We start from the raw sequence: 17,277 nt of genomic DNA, 5'->3' as shown, positions 1-17,277 counted from the left end.
TCTAGATTTTATCACAGATAGGGACTAGTTGGATCACAATAGTTCATTATCATTTTTAGCGTATACTGCACCAATACCTCGGTCACGTCGTTGTCCTGTCTGGTTTTCATCAAAGATGACACCTAGTCTGATCAGTCATGGCAACTCAATTTCCTTTCCGGCATAGTAGGGTGCATATGAATGATTAGTCATGTAGTTGTCGTATCTGGTTTACGTCACACATGGCACTCAATTCTATTAGTCATGAAAGTTCAGTATCATTTTCAACGTACATCGCACTTGTACGATTGGTCACATCCTTGTCATGTCTTGTTTTCATCACAAATGATACCCCGTCTGATCATTCACGATAGTTTAATATCATTTTTGGAGTATAACGCACCTGTACGATCAGTCACATTGTTATCCTATCTAGTTTTCAACACATAGTGCACCTTGGTTAGATAAGTCCCAATAATTCAATTTCAATTTCACCATAGACCAGACCAATAGATTGGTTATGTCATTATCTTGTCTAGTTTTTGTCACAGACCGCACCTGGTCTGATCTGACACGGTAGCTAAGTTTTGTTTACACCATAAATTGCGTCTGTATGATCGGTCACGTTGTTGTGTTATTTAGTTTTTTTCATAGTTGGCACCCGATTCGATTAGTCATGAGAGTTCAATATCATTTTCGATGTAGACTCCACCTGTATATTTGGTCACGCTGTTGTTATGTCTAGTTTTCATCACAGACAACACTCGGTTGGATCAGTTAAGATAACTTTATTCCATTTCAGCGTAGACTGCACCTATACGATCGATCATGTCATTGTCTTATTTGGTTTTCATTACAAACTACACCCGATTAGACAATTTTGATTTTGGTGTAGACCAGACCCATACGATCGGTCATGTCGTTGTGCTGTCTAACTTTTGTCACAAACAGAACCCAATTCGATCGGTCACGACAATGCAGCTTCATTTTTAACATAAACTGCATCTGAACAATTAGTCATGTAGTTGTCTTATATGGTTTTTATCACAAACGACATCCAATTCGATTGATCATGAAAGTTTAGTATGGTTTTCAACGTACACCGCATCTGTACAATTTGTCACATCATTATCATGTTTGGTTTTTGTCATAGACCATACCTGATCCAATCTAACACAGTAGCTGAGTTTCGTTTTCACTATAGACCACATCTGTACTATTGATCACGCTGTTTTCCTATTTGGTTTTCATCACAGTCAGTACCTAGTCCGATCGATCATGATAGTTCAATATCATTTTCGGTGTAAACCCCACCTAAACATTTGGTCATGTCATTGTTATGCCTGGTTTTCATCACAGATGGCACCCTATCAAATCGATCACGAAAACTCAATTATGTTTTCAACATAAACCGCACCTGTACAATCGATCATGTCATTGTCCTGTTTGGTTTTTGTCATAGACAACACTCGGTCCCATTAGTCATGACAACTTAGTTTCATTTTCGGCGTAGACTGCATCTGTATGATCAATCACATCGTTGTCATGTCTGGTTTTCATCACAAACCGCACCCACTCAAATAGGTACCGACAATTCAATTTTGGTTTCGACGTAGACCAAACCTGTATAATCAATCACATCATTGTCTTATTTGGATTAATCAAACACTGGACCCGGTTTGGTTGGTCATGGTAGCTAAAATTTTTTTTTTCGACGTAAACCGTATCTGCACAATTAGTCACATAGTTGTCCTATCTGGTTTTTGTCATAGTTGACACTCGATTCGATTAGGCATGAAAGTTTAGTATTGTTTTTGGCATATACTACACCTATACGATCATTCACATCATTGTCCTATTTGGTTTTTGTCATAGACCAAACATGATTCGATCAATCATGGTAGCTCAGTTTCATTTTTGGCATATACCAAATCTCTATGCTTAGTCACATAGTCGTCCAATTGGGTTTTCGTCATATTTGGCACCCAATCCGATCAGTCACGACATTTCAGTATCGTTTTCGACATAAACTGCACTTGTATGATCGTTCACGTCGTTGTCCTATTTGGTTTTCATCACTAACGGCACCCGATCAGATCGATCACGTCATTGTCTTATCTAGTTGTCATCACAAATCAAACCTAGTGAGATAGGTCCCGACAGTTCAATTTTGGTTTCAGCGTAGACCGGACTTATATGATCAATCCATCGTTGTCTTGTTTGGTTTTCGTCACAAATCAGACTTGGTTCAATTGGTTTTATTTTTGGTGTAGACCGCATTTATATGATTAGTCATGTAGTTATCCTATTTGGTTTTCATCATAGTTGGCACCCGATCTAATTGATCACGAAATTTTAGTATAATTTTTGGTGTAGATCTCACATGTATGATCGGTCACATCATTTTCATGTCTTGTTTTTGTCACAAACAACACCCTGTTCATTTGATCATGATAGTTTAGTATCTTTTTCTGCATAGAACGTACCTGTACAATCGATCAAGTCTTTGTCCTGTCTAACATTCATCATAGAGCACATCCGATCAGATAGGTCTCGACAATTCAATTTCAATTTTAGCATAGACTAGACCTACAGATTGGTTATATTGTTGTCCTGTCTAGTTTTCGTCATAGACTGCACCAGGTTCGATTTGACATAGTAGTATCAATTTTGTTTTCATCGTAGACCGCACCTTTATGATTGATCACGTTGTTGTCTTATCTGATTTTTATCATAGATTGCACCCGGTCAAATAGGTCCCGTCAGTTCAGTTTCAATTTTCGCGTAGACTAGACTTATATGATCGGTCATATCGTTGTCATATTTTGTGTTCATTACAGACTAGACCTAGTTCGATCGGTCATGAAGCTTAGTTTAGTTTTAAACGTAAACTGCATCTGTACGATTTGTCACATAGTTGTCTTATCTTATTTTTTGTCATAGTTTGTACCCGGTCTGATCAGTCATGACAACTCAATTTCATTTTCGGCATAGACCACATCTGTATGATTAGTCATGTAGTTGTTCTATTTGGTTTTCATCATAATCGGCGCTCAATCTAATTGAACACAATAGTTTAGTTTCATTTTCTATGTAGACCACCCTTGTATGATCGGTCACATCATTGTCTTATCTTATTTTTGTCAAAGGTCATACCTAGTTCGATCGATCATGACATCTCAGTTTCATTTTTGGCATAAACCATGTATGTACAATCAATCACATAGTTGTCTTATCTAGTTTTCGTCATAGTCGCCACTCAACGTAATCAGTCACGATAGTTAAGTATTGTATTCAGCATAGATTGCACCTATATAAGTAGTCATGTTGTTGTCCTATTTGGTTTTTTCATAGATGGTACTTGGTCTGAGCGGTCACGATAACTCAATTTCATTTTCTATGTAGACTGCACTTGTATGATTGGTCACGTCATTGTCCTGTTTGGTTTACGTCACAGACTGCACCCGATCAGATTGGTCTCGATAGTTGAGTTTTGGTTTCGGTGTAGAGCAGAGCTATACAATTGGTCACGCCATTGTCTTGTCTGGTTTGCGTCACTAATTGGACCCAGTTTGATCGGTCATGGAAACTCAATTTCATTTTCTATGTAAACCACATCTGTACAATTAGTCACATAGTTGTTCTATCTGGTTTTCGTCATAGTTGACACCCATCTAATTGATCATGACAGTTTAGTATTGTTTTCAGTGTAGGCTGCACTTGTACAATTGAACACATCGCTATCATCTCTAGTAATCATCATAGACTGCACCCGGTCCGATCCATCAAGACAATTAAGTATCATTTTCGGTTTAGAGCTCACCTGTACGATTGGTCAAGTCATGGTCCTATTCGGTTTTCATTATAGACCACACCTATCAATAGGTCCCTACTATTCAGTTTTAGTTTCGACGTAGACTAGACCTATACGATCGATCACATCATTGTCCTATCTTGTTTTTGTCATATAGTGGACCTAGTCTAATCAATCATGTAACTCAATTTTGTTTTTTGCATAAACCGCATTTGTATGATTTGTCATGTAGTTGTCCTATCTAGTTTTCGTCATTGACCTTACCTAGTCCGATTGATCACTGTAATTTAGTTTCATTTTTTGTGTAGATCACATTTGTACAATCAATCACGTAATTATCCTATTTGGTTTTCATCACAATCGGCACCCGATCTGATCGGTCATGATCGTTTAGTTTCATTTGACATAGACCGTCCCTGTATGATTGGTCACGTTGTTGTCCTATCTGGTTTCCATCACAGACCACACCTAGTCATAAATATCTTGATAGTTCTTTTCCGATTTTAATGTAGACCCAATCGGTCACATCGTTGTCCTGTCTAGTTTTCATTAAAGTCCGGACTTGGTTCGATTGATTAAGAATTTTAGTTTCATTTTTAGCATAAACCACATCTCTACGATCAATCATATAGTTGTCCTATCTGGTTTTCTTCATAGTCTGTACCTGATGCCATCGGTCATGACAATTAAGTATTGTTTTCAATGTAGACTGCACCTGTACAATCGGTCACGTTGTTGTCCTATTTGGTTTTTGTCATAAACGATAATCGGTTGAGCAGTCACAATAACTCAGTTTCATTTTCTACATAGACCACATCTGTACGATTGGTCACATCGGTGTCCTGTTTGGTTTACATCATAGACCATACCTAGTTAGATAGGTTTAGGCAATTGAGTTTTGGTTTCAACATAGAGCAAACCTATATGATCAATCACGTCGTTGTCGTCTGGTTTTTGTCACTAACCAAACCTAGTTCAATCGGTCATGGCAACTCAATTTTGTTTTCTGTATAAACCACATCTGTATGATTAGTCACGTTGCTGTCTTATCTGGTTTTCATCATAGTCGACACCTGATTACTACTCAAAACATGTTATTTTGTGGCTTGTAATTAGCTCTTTTAAACACCTTTGAGTAGTAATTATTACCTTTTAACTCAATTGGCATGTTAAGGACCCTTGTAATCATTTCTAATCAAATTGTGTTAAGTTTTGGTGTTTTTGATAGCTTTTTGCTCACCAAAGCAATTTAAGAATGAGGGAGAGCTGTATATAGTTCATGGCAAAGCTTTTGGAAGCTCAAATTCATGAAGAAACCAAGCTTTGGATCCTCATAGTCCTTTGCCTTAGTCGCTCAAAGTATGCAAGGAAAAATCAATGGAGAGAGGAAAACAGAGTGAAGAAAACAGAGGACAGCAGCTGCAGTCTTCCTTCGCACTTTTGGAGCACTTCCTGAAGTCCATTTTCTACATGCTATATACCATTTCAAATATCAGGAAGTTAAGAATTCAATGCTTTAAACCGTGTATGATTTGGAGTTGAAATGAGGAACATATGGCCTTCGGAAGACAACTGCATCAAGTTGAGGGACAATTTCGCACCTTGCGAAATTGGAACTTCAACGTGCGAAATTTAAAGTGGATGGCGGCTGTGTAGTCGCGGTGAAGCCAAGCATTTGAAGTTGATTTCGCAACTTGTGAACTTGGATCTCAACGTGCGAAAGTGGATTCTAAGTTGCGAAATCAACTTGCGAAATTTTCGCAAATCACCATGCAACGTGCGAAACTGGGATATTTTGGTCCGACTATTTCTTCTGATATTTGTGTCTAAATTTCCATTTTCTCCTTGTATTCAGCCACTCATGTAATTCCTTAGCTAGGAAGTATCCAAGGAAGGGTAAATTACCTTCCTATATAAACTCTCTTGTAAACACTAAAAAGGGACTCTCGGGGAGCTTTCTCCAGGAGACCAACTTATATATATTTTACACTTAGTGAAATACAGAGATCTCTTTTACTTTCTTTTTCTCTCTACTATTTTCATTTTCTTGGAAGCCAAACAACCTTTGAGGATGTTTTCCCAGAGGATGAGAGGCTAAACCTTTAGTTTCTTGGAGTAAGGGAAGCTAGGTGAAAAGTCCAGATGCAAAGGTGGAAAACTCTCGTGCATTAAATACAGGTAGTTGGAGTTCATAAATGGCTTTTAAATCTAAAGTTTTGCTTTAAATCCCTTTGAATCACGTTGAATGGCCAATACATGGTAAGCTTTAGGTCTCTGTGGATACTTATTGCTAGATCCATATCAGACCATTAGTTATCATGTACGAGCCATTGGAAAGTGGCTCAAGGTGAAGACCCATAGAGTCTAAAGCCATTAATGGAATTTGACTACCACTTCTATTAACTTTTTATGGATTAAATCTTCATTGTTAAACCTATACCAATTTGGGAAACAAACCATCCTTTATGTGTTGTCCCAATGAGAAGAAAAAATCTGGAATTTCCCACTTTGCATTCTGAACTTGATCCTAACAACCTCTAGCTCCAGGAGACTTTCTTTTTTTCATTTCTACCTAGTTCTATATTAGTTTAGTTCCAAACATCACTTTCAAAACAAATTTTATTTTCTTTTAAACTTTAAGTTTATGACAAAGGAAATCATCAGACTCAATTTCTAATCTATAGTCTATCACTGGTAGAGTGAAAACCCATCCCTGAGTTCGACCCTAGAGCTGCTATACTATAGTAGCTTTGCTACGCCAGTATAAGGTCATAGGATTTATAAATATTTTTGATTAAAATACTCAACTGGGCATGAATCAACACCAAATCCGATTGGTCATGATATTTCAGTATCTTATCAGCGTAGACCGCACTTATATGATCAGACATGTTGTTGTCCTTTCTGTTAATCGTCACATACTGCACCGAGTCTGATCGGTCATGATAGTTCATTATCATTTTGGGTGTACAACGCACCTGTACGATCGATCAATTCATTGTCCTATCTAGTTTTCATCACAAATTACACCTGGTTAGATAAGTCTTGACAGTTCAGTTTCGATTTCAACGTAAACTATACCTATACGATTGGTCACTTCATTATCTTATCTAGTTTTCGTCATAGACTAGACCTGGTCCGGTCGATCATAGTAGCTCAATTTTGTTTTAGGTGTGATTGCATTTGTATGATGTTTCACATAGTTGTCTTATCTAGTTTTTGTCACACACCTTACCCAGTATGATCGTCATGATGGCTCAGTTTTGTTTTTAGCGTAGAATCTGTATGATTATTAACATAGTTGTCTTATCTAGTTTTCGCCACAATCGACACCTGATTTAATTGGTCATGACTACACTTGTACAATCGGTCATGTTGTTGTCCTACCTAGTTTAAATCACAGGTTGTACCCTGTCAAATAGGTCCCAATAGTTCTAATATTATTTCGATGTAGACCCGATCGTTCACATCATAGTCCTGTCTAGTTTTTGTCACAAATCGAACCCGATTCAATTTATCACAATAGCTTAGTTTCGTTTTCAATGTAGACCACGTCTATATGATCAGTCACATAGTTGTCCTATCTGCTATTCATCACAGTCAACACTCGATGCAATCGGTCATGAAAGTTAAGTATTGTTTTATGCTTAAACTACACTTGTATGATCAGTCATGTCGTTGTCTTATTTGGTTTTTTTCATAAATGACACTTAGTTTGAGCATCACAACAACTCAATTTTGTTTTCTACGTAGATCACACTTGTACGATTGGTCACGTAGTTGTCTCATATGGTTTTCATCATAGTCGACACTCAATCCGATTAGTTATGATAGTTCAGTATTATTGTTGGCGTAGACCGCACTTGTACAATTGAACACGTTGTTGTCCTCTCTGGTAATCATCACATACTACGCCTATTCCGATCGATCACAACAGTTCAGTATTGTTTTTGACGTACAAAGCACTTATATGATTGATCAATTTGTTATCCTATCCAGATTTCATCATAGATCGCACCTGGTTAGATAGGTCTCGATAGTTCAATTTTGGTTTTGATTAAGACCAAACCTATACGATCGGTCACATCGTTGTCTTGTCTGGTTTTTGTCATAGATTGGACCTAGTTTGGTTGGTTACAAAAGCTTAGTTTTGTTTTCAGAGTAAACTGCATCTATACAATTTGTCACATAGTTGTCCTATCTGGTTTTCATCATAGACTTTACTCGGTTTGATCAGTCATGGAGGCTTAGTTTCATTTTTGGCGTAGATCACATCTATACGATTATTAATGTAGTTGTCCTATCTGGTTTTCGTCACAATCGACACCCAATCCGATCGATCATGATAGTTAGTTTCATTTTCATCGTAGACCGCACTTGTACGATTGGTCATGTCATTATCCTATCTAGTTTCAATCATAGACCACACCTGATAAGATAAGTCCTTACAGTTCTATTTTGATTTCGACGTAGACATGATTGGTCACGTCATTATCCTATCTTGTTTTCGTTATAGATTGAACCTAGTTCAATTGATCATGATAACTTAGTTTTGTTTTCAACATAGATCATGTCTATACAATTGGTCACATAGTTCCTATATGGTATTAGTCACAGTCAACACCCGATGTGATTGATCACAACAATTAAGTATTGTTTTTGGCATAAACTGCACTTGTACAATCAATCACGTTGTTGCTCTATTTTATTTTTGTCATAGATGGCACTTAGTCTGATCAATCACAACTCAATTTCGTTTTCGGCATAGACCGCACTTGTACGATCCGTCATGTCATTATCCTATCTCTTTTACATCACAGACCGCACCTGGTCCAATTTGACATGGTAGCTTAGTTTTGTTTTAACCATAGACCGCATCCATATGATCGATCATGTAGTTGTCCTGTTTAGTTTTTGTCATAAATGGCACCCGATTCGATCAGTTATGACAATTTAATATCGTTTTCGATGTAGATCGCACTTGTACATTTGGTCACATCATTGTTTTGTATGGTTTTCATCATAGACGGCTCACGATTGAATCGATCATGATAACTTATTTTCATTTTTGGCATAGACTGTACTTGTATGATCAGTCATCCCATTGTCTTGTCAAGTTTTTATCACAAACCGCACCCGATTTGATTAGTCATGATAGCTTAGTTTCATTTTTGGCTTCAATCGCACCCAGTCATATAGGTCTCAACAAGTCAGTTTCGATTTCGGCTTAGACTAGACCTATATGATTGGTCACGATGTTGTCCTATCTGGTTTTCGTCACAAACCGTACCTGATTAGGATCTGTAATGACAAATCAACTTGGTTTTTCGTATGGACTGCATCTATACGATCAATCACGTAGTTTTCATATCTTGTTTTCATCATAGTTGACACCCAATCCGATCAATCACAACAATTTAGTATTGTTTTTGGCGTAGATCGCACCTATATGATCGATCATGCTATTGTCCTTTCTAGTTTTTGTCATAGACTACACTCGGTCCAGTCAATCATGATAGTTCAATATCATTTTCAGTGTAGGCCGCACCTATACGATCGATCAAGTCATTGCCTTGTCTGGTTTTCATCACATACCATACCCAGTCCCGATAGTTCAATTTCGATTTTGGAGTAGACCAAACCTATATGATCAGTCACGTCGCTGTCCTGTCTGGTTTTTATCATAGATCGTACACAGTCCGATTTATCATGACAACTCAGTTTCGTTTTTGGCATACACCACACTCGTACCATCGGTCTCATTGTTGTCTTGTTTGGTTTTCATCATAGATTGCACCTGGTCAGATTGGTCCTAACAATTCAGTTTCGATTTCGGCATAGACCAAACCTATATGATCAGTCACGTCGTTGTTCTCTCTGGTTTTCATCATAGACCATACGTTGTCAGATTGGTCACGGTAGCTTAGTTTTGTTTTCGACGTAAACGACATCTGAACGATATGTGACATAGTTGTCCTATCTGGTTTTTGTCATAATTGACACCTAATTCGATCAGTCACGATGTAATAAATTTGGAATTCATTATTTATTTAATGATGTTCTAGTTTAACTTTTATTTATCCTTATTCTATGTATTATACTTTATGAGCATTCTTGGTTGCATATTTTGCATTGTATATGACATAGGTGTATTACGAGTTGCACAAAAGATCTAAGTCATGGGTTCCTTACAAATAAATGACTTGTTCACAACCAGTTCATAGGTCTAAGTAACCTATTAGAGGTTGTAGTACACCACCTCCTAATTAGAGGGATGACTGGTCTTGGCTATTGTGATAGGCTTCCCATGGTGAGTGCACTAGTGTGTATGGTTACACATTGGACATGACCTATAGTGAGTCATGACTTAAAGCTATCAAGTAGTCATAACCTCACTAAGTTGCTTCATTGTGTTGTCTCTCAACCTTGAGAGAATATTGAGCTTGTACTAAAGTTAGAAATGACTTTGACCTATGGGTGAGATCATAAGTTGATCATATATTTTCTATGGATTGGGTCATTGTTGATGGAAACCGATAGCAATCGGTATTCTCAATAAGGACACCATGATATCTCTTAGGATTGAGATAGAGTGTCCCCTTAGGTGATCCTAAGGAGGTGTGTTCATGGAAACTATGGCCATAGTAGTTCCTTAAGTAGAACTTGGCATAGGCTTTTTGAGAGCCAAGATATGTCAATTGAATACATAATAAGATGATTTGTAACTTAAGGATGGTAGATGTAGTCTTGAAAGGCTGATAGCTTTCACCTTGTTAGACTATGTACACCAGTTCACGGGGAGACTAAACACAATGGATAGCAGATCACAGACCTGAGCACTTGGTGTCTCGTTGTTATTTACATAGGATATTGGAGTTCAATTGATTCTCTATAGTGGGATGTTGAATTAACTTTAGAATTGGATTTTAAGGGAGTCCATATCCCTATGGGTCCTAATGGTCCCTGCTCTAAGCTTATTGATTCGTGCCTAACTGGTGTATGCCTTGTTGATTGGTGTTCAATCAACTGGTGTGATTTGATTTCAGTCCTCAGATAGGAGTAATAAAAAAAATTTATAAACCTATTTCACCATATACTAGGGTAGCATTAGCTAGCATAGCATAGTGGATCTAGGATCATCCATAGGGATGGGTTTTCAAATTACAACTGATATTAGTTCAAAAACTGAATTGGTGCTTTTTCTTTTCAAGGTTAGCTTTAAAACAAAACATAAGTATGTGTGAAAAGGTTTGTTTTAAGTGAAACAAAAAATAAAGTAACTGAAATTACTTATAAAGAAAAAAGCTTCTTGGAGTTTTAGATCACTAGGCTCAGGTTCCTTATACAAAAAGGGAGATTCCGGTCACTTGGATCTTTTCCTCGCATTGGGGATTTAACATATAGTTATTTCCCGAACCGGTGTGGTACAAATACTTCCCCTTAATGGTTTCAAACACTAAATCCCTGTCACTGAATCATCTTACAATGGTTCATACCTCTCACTTGGTATTGGCCATTCAAGGTGATCCTTAACCTTGGACTACCCATCAAAAGCTTGCAAGAGATAACTAATGGATATCTCCAGGGAGTCCAAAAGCTTACCAAGTGTTGGTTATTCTAGATAATACTACCTTTAAACCACCTCCTAGAGGCTTGCAAGAGATAAACTAGTGGATCTTAATGGACAGAGTCTACTTGCCTTACCAAGTGTTAGCCCAGGTGATTTTAAGTTAACTAAAAAGATAAAAACCATTAACGGGTCACACTTTCTCTTCATTAAAAACTGAAACAACGAAACTTCCACTTTTGTATCTAAAACCTTACCTAGCTTCCTACACTCCAAGAAACAAAAATCCTAGCCACTCATCCTCTGTGAAAACATCTTTAAAGTTTGATTTGCGAGAAATAAAAATAAAAGAGAAAACAAAAATGAGAAGGTAAGGCAGAGCAGAGCTCTATGTATTACTTTTTGAAAAACTATACAAAGTTCGTCTCTTCGAAAAACTCCCCCCGAGCTCTTTTTTAAAAGAAAATTACAATAGATATTATATAAAGAGGCTATTCACCCCTCCTACTAACTTCCCAACCAAGAAAACTTGTCATTGGTGGGTTACAAGGAGAAAATAGGGATTTACACACAAATATCTGAAGATAAACATCAAACGGAGTCAGTGCGCAAATATGTCAGATTATAGGTGGATTTCGCAAGTTTAAACGCAACTTGCGAAAATTTCGCAAGTTGAAATTGTCCATTCGCAAGTTGAAATTATGGTTTCACAAGTTGCAAAATTGTCCTACAACTAATCAGCTCTCTGTCCTATAGCAATTCCTTTCCTCTTCCTATTTCGCAAGTTGCGAAAATTTTGCAAGTTGGATTCCACAACTTGCGAAATTGCTGGATGGTTGATTTCTTCTGTGATTTTCTTCCTTGCATCCTCATCTGGCGTTGGCAAAGGGTTATGAAGCTCCAAAGCTTAGTTTCTTCATGAATTTGAGCTTCAACTTGCTTTGCCATGAACTATACAAAGATCTTCCTCATTCTTAGATTGCTTTGGTGATAAAAAAGCTATGAAAAACACCAAAACTTAACACAATTTGATTAGAAATGATTGCAAGGGTCCTGAACATGCCAATTGAGCTAAAAGGTAATAACTACTACTCAAAAGTATTTAAAAGAGTTAATTACAAGCTATGAAATAGCACTTTTTGAGTAGTAATCACTCCCCCCAATCGACATATTGCTAGTTCCTTAGCAATGAAGGAGAGAAAAATAAAAATAAACAATACTATAATTTACAACATCATGCTAATCACTCCAAAAAATTTCAAGTGGCATGATGATCATACTCTCACATGGAATATTAAAGATATAAAACTCAAACTTCAACAAGAGTTATCAAATAACTTGCCTAATCACAATTCATAAAGAGACAACATTATGCAAATTTAAGCTTTAAAAGAATTTCCATTCCCAAAGGATCAATCTTTACTCTTCCATAAAAATCTAAGTGTTACTTATTAGTTTCCGAATATAGTATGTTGAACTAATCTCTCCCCCCAACCTAGCTCTTTTTCAAATCTTAGCAAACTGACAACTTCCAATAGGTTAAGAACGCACCTCATTTATTTCACACTTTTTTTCTTGTAGGAGTACAAAGCTTAAAGGTATTCTTTTCTAAATTGTCCATGTAACGGGGGTCCATCGATGACTCCCAACCAATTAAGGTTTAGGGCATCAAGCTTCAAGGATCTTTCGACCACTAACTCCTCGGATTTTACCCCGGACTTTTGAGAATGGAATTAATACCCGAGCACCTACAGTATGTTAAACTCCACCTATTCACCCTTATAACGAGCATTGAGGTCGGTGACTCCCAACCAATGAAGGCTTAGGGCACCAGGTTTTAAAGATTTTCACCATATACCCCTCAGACTTTGCTCGTGTTTCAAGGCAAGTAAAACATTTTTTTTCTTTCTTCTTTTTCTTCTCTTTTCAAAGGCTCATTGGCCTTTTCTAAGGTGTCCCAACACTATTAAAATAAGGTCAAAGGTACCAAGTCTAAAATTTCCTAAGTCAAGGGGTGAAATAGTTTTTCATCTTATAATCGGAACTTAGTGTGCACAGTGTGTGGTAAGCTTAAAGTGGAAGAAATAAGGTTGAATTCAATAGAAGTTTCAATAATTCATCAACTTTAATATGCATAATACAAACTGTAAGTCAAGTAAAAAGACAAAAATTCAATTTCTCCCATTTCATTTTAAGAATTTTTCCTTGATAACCATGAAGAGTATTAAAAAAAAAATAATTTAAACAAAAAGTAACTAAATTACCATTTATAACCTAGCATTATAAACAATACTTCCTTCCTCAACTATTCCCCCAACCATGCTGAACATTGCCCTCAATGTTTGAAGGGCAATTGAAAATAAAGGGAGGAAGTGGTACCTCCTGAGTGGAATAGAGTCTGAATTGTATAGGAGAAACCACATGATTCAAAAAATAACAAAAAAATAATGAATAAAGGAAATAAATAAAAATATGCCAAGTATACTAAAAAATGATGGATATGTATTACTTTAAGAAAGTACAATACGAAATATGCACAAGTAATACATCCAATCCTAGTATATAAAACATAAAAAACATGGGATTAACAGTTCTACTACAATAAGTAAATACAAAAAGTAGATAGATGATCAAGTAGTGGTGGAGGATCATGTGGAGACGATGGCTCTGTTGTGGTCTCCTGAGTGCTCTAGATAGGAGTCTTGACCTCTGCTGTAGTAGTCTACTCATGAGGCATAGTTTGCTCTGCTGGAGTAGCCTTCTCAGATAGAATAGCTTGCTTAACTGGAGTAGCAGAATACCCAAATGCTACTGTATCTGACTAAGGATGGCAGTATGCTGGGTTTGCATGGTAATAAGCTGATCCTGATGTGCACGTATGACTAACATTTGCTGGAAGAGAACACCTTGAGTGGTGCTCAATGTCTGTAATGTATGACATAGGCCTTTAAACTCTGAAGTGGATATGGTGATAGAGGACTCAGGTGGAGGAGGTGCTGATGTAGCTGGTACAAATGGTGGAACTTCAGGAGTGGTAGGAGGAGCATAAGATGTTGCCTCAGGCGTAGGCACTGTAGAAGGTGCTGCAGGGGCAGGTGGTATGATCTCTGTAGGTATCTCAACCTGCTGTGCCTACTATGCCTGTGGTGGCTGCTCATCCTATGGTGGCTGTAGAGGTGCTGGCATATTTGGGGCTCTTGGAGGTGCAACAAAGGCCGTTAAATGATTCCATTTGTCGACAGTGAATAATTCTCAGCAAATGCGGCAGCGCTCAAGTTGAGGCTCAGAAGGATAGCCCAAATGCTCTAATATTTAACAGAGCAGCTTGGGAAAAAGTAATGGAATGGCATCTGCTCTTTAGAGCTTCTTCCTGTGGACCTTCTCTTCAAAGTGGAGAAGAGAGGTCATAATCAAATGATGAGGGCCAAAGTAGAAACCCTCTGATATCCGGAATAAAGCCTCCAATATAGCTCCTCTCCTCTGCACCATATGCTGAAGTGGAAATATGTTGGAGCGCAGCACTACATCTACAAGGAGCATCCCAGGTGGAAGCTCATTCCTAAGAAGAAATGAGTGTGTAGAGGTCCCCCTAGACAATATACGGACCATGTCCCTCTGAGAAAAATGGGACCACTCTCTAAAATCTACTGGACTCACAGGCTCATATGGAATATGCAAGGCCTCTGCAATGTGTCTAGCTCCAATGATACCATGGCGTCTAGTAATAGTGAAATGGATGACATTAGGATTCTGGACGCGACAATTAGTCATAGACTGATAGAAGTCTAGTGCTACTCTAGGATAGAAGAAGTCCCTAGGAGTCATCAGGTGCTCCAAATGGTATCTCTGCAGTAGGCGGAATGAATCTCTAAGCTTTGGCTACTGTCTAAAAGTCTCCATATCAAAACATAGCTTGGAGTGGAATGGCCTGGCTTTGCAATTCAAAATTTCCTCAATAGGTGGTTGTGTAACCATAGGTTGCCTGGTAATTGCTTCTGGAGTCATCCTAGAAGGAATCTGAGACTCTGTAGCAGGCGGCTGAGGCTGTGGAGGTGTAGGTGACTCTCCTGGGCTTGAAACTTTGGCTTTCTTTGTAGGAGGGTGATGAACTGATCTCTTGGGGCGCGAAGTGCTTGCCCCAGGTGTAGTGGGTGGTCTCCTCATCTCATACCTGCGCTGAGGAGGGTTAGATGGCATTCTACCCTCAGAAGGTGGAATATAAGGGGCCTGTGGGGCCTCAGATGTGGAATCTCTTGCAGGTGAAGCTCTTGGCCTTGGATTGCGAGTTGATGGAGACACGACATGGGCTCCTCTTGTCTTAGCCATGGTTGAAATGGAGTGGAATTGCTTGGCTTGTGTTCCATAAGGTGCGTGTTAGGTGCGTGGAGGTGCTTCCTCTTCAGACGCATGACATCAGGGCTTCCAATGGAGGAGATGCTCTGGAATTTGGGGCTTCGCAACTTGATAGGGATTTTTCGCAACTTGGAATGGGAAATTTTCGCAAGTTGAAATATTGCTCTGTTTTTCAAGCTTTTTCTCCTTCTTTGGTTCTTTAAGGCTTTCCTCCAATTCCTTTGAAGTTCCTCCTAATTTTGATCATCCAAAAAGTCTAAGTTAGATTAAAATAAAATAAATTAAAGCTAGAATTAAAATTAAAACAAATAATAAAGCTTTTAAATCAACAAAATTGAAACAAAAAACATGGACTTTGGTTAGTCTTCAAAAAGACTAAGTCCATCTACCCATTTTTGGTTAAGATTGCTGTGGCTCAAGGAGACTGACTTCTTTCCTTCTTGTCTTGATTGAAAGGCTCCATGAATGGCTTGAGACGGTGGCCATTGACTTTGAAAGTGTCTGTGCTATTGGAATTGAGTAGTTCCACTACTCCATTCGAATGCACTTGGTGAATAATGAAAGGGCCTATCCACCTTGATTTTAGCTATCCTGGAAAGATGTGAAGCCTAGAGTCATAAAGTAAGACTCTTTGTCCCTTTTGAAATTCTTTGTTGGAGATTAACTGATCATGCCACCTCTTTATCCTCAGTTTTGCAATTTTAGAATTGATGTAGGCTTCATTTCTCAATTCCTCCATCTCATTAAGGTCTAAGCACCTCTTCATCCCGGCTCTGTTCAAGTCCATGTTTACCTTCTTAATTGCCCACCAAGCCTTGTATTCAACTTCCACAGGGAAATGGCATGCTTTGCCATAGACTAGGCGATAAGGAGACATGCCAAGAATAGTCTTATAAGCTGTTTTGTATGCCCATAGTGAATCATGGAGCTTAACAGACCAATCTCTTTTGCTCGTGTTCACCACCTTCATCAATATATTCTTGATTTCCCTATTTGCTAACTCAACTTGCCCGGAAGTTTCAGGGTGGTAAGGTGTAACTACCTTGTACTTCACCCCATACTTGGCTAAGAGAGTTTCAAAAGGCTTGTTGCAAAAATGAGTACCTACATCACTGATTATGGCCTTAGGCACTCCAAATCTTGAGAAGATGTTCTCTTTGAGAAACTTGAGAACAACTCTGTGGTCATTGTGTTTACATGGGATTGCCTCAACCCATTTAGAAACATAGTTTACCCCCACCAAAATCTAAGAGTTATGAAAAGACATAGGGAAAGGTCCCATGAAGTCAATGCCCCAAACATCGAAAATATCAACTGTTAAAATGGGGTTCATAAGCATTTGGTTCCTATGTGTTAACTTCCCAAGCCTTTGGCATCTATCATAGCTCCTGCACATGGTGTGAGCATCTTTGAAAAGTGATGGGCAACTGAAACCTGATTGCAACAACTTCATGGCTATTTTTTGAGAGGCAAAGTAGCCTCCACATGCTCTTTCGTGGCAATGACTGAGGATCCCCTGTTGCTCTTGTTCAGGGACACACTTTCTTATTATTTGATCTGCACA

This window comes from Vitis riparia, chromosome 4 (assembly GCF_004353265.1).
Source record: "Vitis riparia cultivar Riparia Gloire de Montpellier isolate 1030 chromosome 4, EGFV_Vit.rip_1.0, whole genome shotgun sequence".
NCBI lineage: Eukaryota > Viridiplantae > Streptophyta > Magnoliopsida > Vitales > Vitaceae > Vitis > Vitis riparia.
Note: the sequence above shows the minus strand (reverse complement) of the source record.